The sequence below is a fragment of the Phacochoerus africanus genome, chromosome 7, assembly GCF_016906955.1.
Source record: "Phacochoerus africanus isolate WHEZ1 chromosome 7, ROS_Pafr_v1, whole genome shotgun sequence".
In the NCBI taxonomy this organism is placed as follows: domain Eukaryota; kingdom Metazoa; phylum Chordata; class Mammalia; order Artiodactyla; family Suidae; genus Phacochoerus; species Phacochoerus africanus.
Genome location: NC_062550.1, coordinates 21740329 through 21747166, shown reverse-complemented (window position 1 = coordinate 21747166; position 6838 = coordinate 21740329). Strand labels below are relative to the sequence as shown.

Below are 6838 nucleotides of genomic sequence, written 5' to 3'. Positions count from 1 at the left end.
AAGGCCGGGCCCAGTATGGATTTTCTGTAAGGGTCAGTGTAATTTTATAATAATTCAGCTGGTACACACGCTCCTACACACACAGAGGGTCATGTATGTGGAGATATGTTCGGATCTTTGCACCTGCCCGCCCCCCCCCCCGCCCCCGCCCCTGGCCCAGTGCAGGTGCCTGGGCCCAGTGCACAGGCGCCTGGTGCATGAACACTTGTGCACCCAGCCTCGGCTCACTTGCCCACGCACACCCTTGCTGTCACCTTCAGGCACGTGACTCCACCAGGGGCCACCTGCAGGCCTGCTCAGAAACTCAAACAGACCTATGGGCCCTCCCCACCGACAAGGCACCTCTCAAAGATGGGATGGTACCTTGGGGGGACCCCCTCTGCCCACCACCCCAAGCCCTTGATTTCAGGCCTCTCATGTCTGCCCATCCCCATGCCTGGCTCTTGCTCCCTTTCTAATGTTTTTCCAGCGGGGAGGGGGGGGACAAATGACCCCCCGGGGCCATCCTGTTTTCCCACCGACCTGGCCTGGGGAGCTGGGAGGGAAGAAGGGCACTCTGAGGTCGGGCACACGAAGGCAGCAGTCAAAATCCAGACTTTCTTTTCCATCCGTTTGTTTATTTATATATTTGTCCACACACACTGAAGCCTGAGAGTGGCCGGAATCTCATTACTGACTGTCGTGACAAACTGAGGTAGGGACAGCGCTTTGCACAGAGTAGGTACTAAATAAATACCAGTGGGAGGAACCGCCGAAGCCACTGATTTCTTGATAAAGCAAACGACTCTTTGCCCTCTTGTCCCTTCTCCTCCTCCATGTCACCAAACCTTCACAGCATCACCAGTTTGAGAGGCCAGAGAAGAGGTGTGGGTTCCGGAGAAGGCCTCCTATTCCTTGATTCAGGAAATCTGGGCCTCTGCCTTGATTTAAAAAAAAAAAAAAAAATGCTAGTTTTATACCAATTGAAATGATCCGGTCTCAGTTTTGACCCCCAAAATGCCCCTAAAATGGATCAGTGAGCAAGGGAGGGCTGACGGACTGTCCTTCCGCCTGCCCAGAAGAGAATCTGAATTTGCTTTGAGTAACTTATGAGCTGGGCCGGAAGCGGCAGCTCATTACAGTCATAGCTTTATGGGTTTGGTGGGGGGATGGGGAAGGATTAGGGGCCCGAGGAGAAACAGTTCATTTCCCTGTCCCCCAACCCCCCTAAATGAGAAAGAAAAACGCAACAGCAAAGCGAACAGAGCAGAGGCTGAGGCAGCAGGGACACCCCAAAGGCAGAAGCTGCTTCCAGCATCAGGCTCCAGATTGCAGCTGCAGCTGTCTGCTCTGCCCGAGGAGAGTCAAGATTCCGGATCCTGCGAAGCCAGTGGGGTTCCCTCCTCCCCCTCGGGGCCAGGCTGAGGCAAGGAAGGGGCTCTGGGCAGGGAGTCCGCATCCCCTCCATCCGTGGCCTCCTTTCTGTGATGAACAGATGTGGCTGGTGATGGGTCTGGCTAATCAGGGGCTTGTACTTTGGAGAGACGGTCAAGATCCAGAATCAGAATCGACCGGCTTCGTCACCCAAGAGAAAGAGGACCCCTAAATGCATCGGGAATGGGGAGATAAGCTTTGCTTACTTAACAGTTTGAGGCCCTGACCTGGCAACACTGACCTCATCCCGCCTTCACCAATGCGAGCTCCTGCAGGCCCTCACTCGCCCCAGGAGAGCAACGGCCTTGGGGGAACCAGCAACTCCACCCCTCTGGGCAGGGACGCCTACAGATGGGGGAGATGGGAAGGATTTTCTGGGGTTAGCCGCGGGGGATGTGATGGCCGTGGCCATGACTGATACAGAAAACAATCACTACCACCCACACTTGCACAGCGAAGCTTGCGCCCCCTTTGGCCTCTCATCGTCCAATCCCAATATTTGCACCCAGATAATGAACTCCTGAGGTTCAGACACATGGTAACTTGTCTGAAGGTCTCAGAGCACAGCCTCTGCGCACAAAGACAGAGCAAGAGCCCCAGCCTGGACTAGATGAAAAGGAAAAGAGAGAGAAAGAAAAGAAAAGACAGGGCGAGGGAAGGAAGGGAGCAAGAGGATGGGGAGAAAGATCTAGAAGGAAAGAGGAAGCTTAAGGACAAGGAGGAAAGCTACCAGCCACAATGGAACCCCCTTTAGGAGAACTGCATGGTTTACTGGGGACGTGGTTTTCCAGCCGGTGGTTCCAGCCCATCCTCAAGGCTTAAGCTGCCCTTGGGAGAGGTGCTGACCTGCTCCGTCCCACTTTGGGGGAACCAAAGAATTATCTCACTGGCTTTAACTGGGTGGTCATGGGCAGGGTGTGGGAGCACAGGCCCAAGAGGCCCCAGAGACACAACCACCCGAAGTTCATCTCCTCTGCAAACTGAATCAAAAACCACTTGGCCAGTGCATCTCTGGGTTGTGTGCCAGTTCAGAGAGATGTACGGCAGAACTGAGGTCTGCTTGCCCTGGGAAGGGGTGTTCTTCCTCTCTTTCCAGAGTGAGAGCCCTTCTCTGGCTCCTCCAGGATTGGCAAACCTCACACCCAGCCCTTTCCGGATTAATCCGACTCCTTCTGGCACGGAGAAATCCCTAGCCCTGAAAGGTAGCTTTCTGGGGGCAGGGATGGTTTTTGAAGTAAAGGAGGAAGATTTTTTTTTCTTCTCACCAAGAAAGAAAATGAAAATGCCTTTCCCAGAAGGAACCTGGCCTTATCCCGCGCCCCCTCTCCTCTGCTCATGTACAGGGGAGAGAAGAACCCTCCAGCACAGGGGCCTCCTTTGACATAGAGACCAAACGGAGGCCCAAGGTCACAGAGCCAGAGCCTCCAAGAACAAAGCAGCCCAGTCTGCAGACAGCCTCGGCCACCCGGGTCAGGGTGGAGGGGGGTCTGGAGACTGAGCCAGGGTGGGATCCCCTTCTCTAAACCGCTTCTGCTTCTAGCTCTGCTTTTGGAACCAGATCTTGACCTTTGGAGACTTAAGGCCTGTGCCAGGCAGGTGCCTCTGCAGGAGGAGCTCCTCCAGCTGTGTCAGCTACTTCTTCTTGGAGGAGCTCCCCGCCTCCACCTGCCTTGTGCCAGGGCTGCAGCTGCCTGGGGTGAGCACTGTGGGGGCGGCGGTGGGGGAGCAGTGGTGGTGGGAGGTCAGGGTCAAGGCAGCCTGGGTACCTGACAGCTCCCCCCCGCCACAGCCCCCCTGCACCTTTCCGCCTCCTCCCTGCTCCTCCCCAGTCAGGACCCTCTCTCTGTTAACCCCGTTCCCCCTCTTCCTTTCTTTCCTTCCTCTTTTTCTCTCTGTATCTCTATTTCTCCTTTTCCTTCCTTCGTTTGCTTTCTTCCCACCCTCCCTCCACCTCTGCCCCTCTAGAGTTTTTTCTTCCTTCCCTCTTTTCCTAGCCTTCCTACTTTCCTACCCGGCTCGCTCTTTCTCCCATTCATTTTTCTTTTACCTTTTTTCACTTCTCTTTCTTTCACTTTCCAGCTCCCTCCTTTCATTTATTTGCTTTGTCTTTTCTTTCCTTTTCCTCTTTCTTCCTTTCTCTTTCTTTATTTCTCGTTCCTTCCTTTCTGTGGTTTTTCTCTCATATCACCCATTAACGTTAACCTTGCTTCTTCATTCCACGCTTTATTGATACCCCTTCATCTCATCTCTCTGGCCCCCTCCCTCCCTGCTCCCTTCTTCGGCCCCCAGCACGGAGGCATTCGCAAACCTTTTCTTCCCTCCCCAGTCTTTTCTCTGTATTGTTCGAGATCTTTTTTTTCCCCAGTCCTTTGTGCTGTTTCCTTGACCGCCTTCCCATCTTGCATTGTGACTAAATCCTCTCTCTGCAACGGGGAAAAGGCACACAACTGCCCCCTCCCCAGGTTGAGGGTTCTGGCCTCGGGCAGCCTAGCCACACTTCATCGTTGCTCTTTTTTAACTTCATTTTTTTTTAACTCAACATGGGGTTCAATTTCAAGGGCCCAAGAATGAGCTGTGCCCCTCTGGCTGAGAAGTCAGGGCTGGGTCCACAGCTCCCTGCTACAGGCTTAGGGGGATGCTTGCCAAACTGTTGTCACTCCATCAATCCTAGTAAAAGAGACAGAGGAAGAGAAGAAAAGAGTAAAAGAGAGACGGCTCCACAGACTGTGTGTGCTTGTGGGTAGGGGGGTTTGGGGCAGCAGGGGGAAGAGGACTTGATTCATCAGAGAGGGAAGGGGGCAAAATCCAGACCCCAGTGCCCTCTCTTAGTGTGCCTAGAGTTGAGGGAGCCGGCCAAAGAAACCCCAGTCGGTCCCCATGTTAATGTTGAGATTGGGGCGGGATGACACCTTCCATGCAACTCCTCTGGGCTGGAGAGGTGTGCAGGGCCAAGGGATGGGAGGAAAGAAATGGGCTTAGATTTGAGTATCAGTCACCTTGGCTTCACATGTGTCCCTGGACACGACCCTCCTGACCCTCCCAAAGCCCACGCCCCAAGATAGCCGTGCCTCTAGGCAGTGCCGCTTGTGGCTCCCTGGGACCTCTCAGCTAGGTGGGCCCAGCCCTAGGGCTCCCTCAGGAGCAGGTGCAGGGACAGCCCCTACATTACATGCAGAAAAACCTCGGGCACAGTGAAAGACAAAGGCCTGGGCAGTTTGGCAGCTCCGGACTGAGAAATGCGGGCCAGGTGAGGGACTAGAAACACCCACGCTGGGTGTGGAAATTTTCTCTCCTGGGATCCACAGCCTCTCCCAGGCCTTTCCAAGAAGCGGTCCAAATGTTCCTGCTGCCTCCTGCCTGGCTCCTTAGGTTGGACCTGCAAACCTCAGGCACCACACAAACATTTTGCCTAGGCTGGGCCTCCCCTTCTGGGGCTCCAGAATTCCCTTGGCCCTGCTCGGAACACCTGCCTAGGCCCCTACCCTCACCAGACCCTGCAGGGCAGACCCTGCAGGGCAGCTCCGGTTCCCTCCCCAGCCTGCCCGCTCCTGCAACTCTTCCCCGGGGCTCCCAAGTTCAGCTGCACCCTCTGAACCCACCCTGTGTCCTTCCTGCCCTTTTGAAGAGCCTCCTTCATCTCTTCCTCCTGAAACTTCTCTGGGGAAGAGGGCAAACTCAGCCCCTGGACAGGGCACGGGGTTCTTTTCCTGGCCCTCCTGTGGGAGCTGGAGAAAGTAAGAAGGCTGATGTGCTGGGGGTGAGGGGAGGAGCGCTCCCTTAATTCCATTTTAGGGAAATGGGTCTGTGAGTCAAATTGGAATTACAAGGAGAGTTCATGGCACTCCTCACTTAAAATCAGCTAAATGCAGCAGGGGCTGGAGCAGATCCCCGGCTCAGGCTCTGGGCTGATACCCTGCTCCCCAACCCCCACAGAGCAGCTGGTATTTCTCTTGCTTTCTGGAGAAAGCCCTTTGGGGATCTCCAAGCGTCTCTAAGAGCTTGCTGGGTGAGCAGGTTCGGGACCTGCTCAGGTTTTTTTCTACAGGGTAACCAACCATGATTGGCAAACAAACAAACAAACAAACACATCCTTCCTTCTGTATAAGAAGCAGGGGCCCTCCCTCCCACTTTAAACCTCAAAACCCCAACTCTGCTCCTTTCTCTGTCGCTCCACAGAAAACTTTTCTGAAGTTCTTGCAAGTTTCGCCTGGAGAAAGCCGCGACCACTCTCAGCCTCTATGCCTCTCCAGGCCCCCAGTTTCTCCCGTTCTTTCTTGTTTCAGAAGCAGCACATCTCCCCCTGCCAGCTGCCACCTTAGTCCCCAAACTCAGAGGGGGGAAAGCTGCTCTGGCCCTACTCCTCTGACAATCCAGCCCCAGCCCAAATTCCTCCCGGGTTGGGGCGGGGGGAGCTTATAGGTCTGCCTGCGGGGGAGAGGAGATGGGGAGGGAGAGAGAGGGGGAGACAGAGACGCTGTTTTCAGGCTAAAGCGCACCCCTCCCAGACCCAACTCACCTGCTCTGGACAGGCTCTTCTTGATCTTTATCCACTCAAAAGTTTGTCCTTCTCTCAAACTGTCTCCGGAGGGGCGAAAACTCCACCGTCGGGTTGGGGAGGGTGCCCCTGAGAGAGCAGGCGCCAGATTCATAGTGAGCCCCGGGGATGCGACCTCGGGCGCATCCTCCCCAAGGTTGGGGGCCCAAGCAGTGATCCGGGGAGAGGACACTCAAGCGCCCCGGGTAGTGGCCAGACTGCCAGCCCGGAGACTGCCCGGGGCAGACTGGGCGCTCTACAGGGAGTTGCCAGTGGAGGCGGGCGGACTCGGGGAACTAGAAGGAGAGGGCCCTGGGTCCCTGGCGACGTCTCTCGCTTCCTCTAGTTTGCGCCCTCCCCGTTGTGTCCTAACCCACTACATTCCTTCAAGCCCTTCTGGGGCGACACTCAGGGCCGGGACAAGGCAGAGAGAGAGAGAGGGTGAGGGGGTGAAGTGACCCCCCCTCCTTAGCCCCTCCCCAGTCCCCGCGCCACCGCTCCCCCCTTCCCTCCCCAGAACCAAGGGACACGCAGAGAATTGCAACTAGAAATTCGATCGATTGGTACGAGGTACCACGTGGTCCGGGGTTGGCCAATGACCAGGCCGCCCGGGATGAGCTAATAATGGAAGCAATTTGTAACTTTCAGTAGCTCTCAGGGCCCGGGTACGCGAGGGAGGGAGGCGGGTGGAGGTGGGGGAATGGGTGCCCCCAGTCTTTCCACTCTCTGCATTCGTACAGGGCGCCGGGATCCCCTAATCCTCCCTTCTCCCAACAAGCAGGCTCTAACAGGGTCCCGCGCCCACTTCTGTCCCGCGGCCGCCGTTGCAGAGCAAGGTAAGCGGGTCCTCTATCCCTCAAACCCCCTCTCCGCCATCCTTTCTGGCACCTG

The 6838-nt window shown here is 55.9% G+C and overlaps 1 long non-coding RNA gene across 1 annotated transcript; it reads right to left on the bottom strand.

Moving 5' to 3' along the window:
• Positions 1 to 596: 596 nt before the first annotated feature.
• On the bottom strand, positions 597 to 6470 carry LOC125131675 (uncharacterized). Its single transcript, XR_007136011.1, has 2 exons — positions 5930 to 6470; positions 597 to 920 (listed from the first exon to the last, which is right to left on the bottom strand). It is a non-coding gene; the product is annotated as an uncharacterized LOC125131675 (long non-coding RNA).
• Between the last annotated feature and the right edge of the window lie 368 nt (positions 6471 to 6838).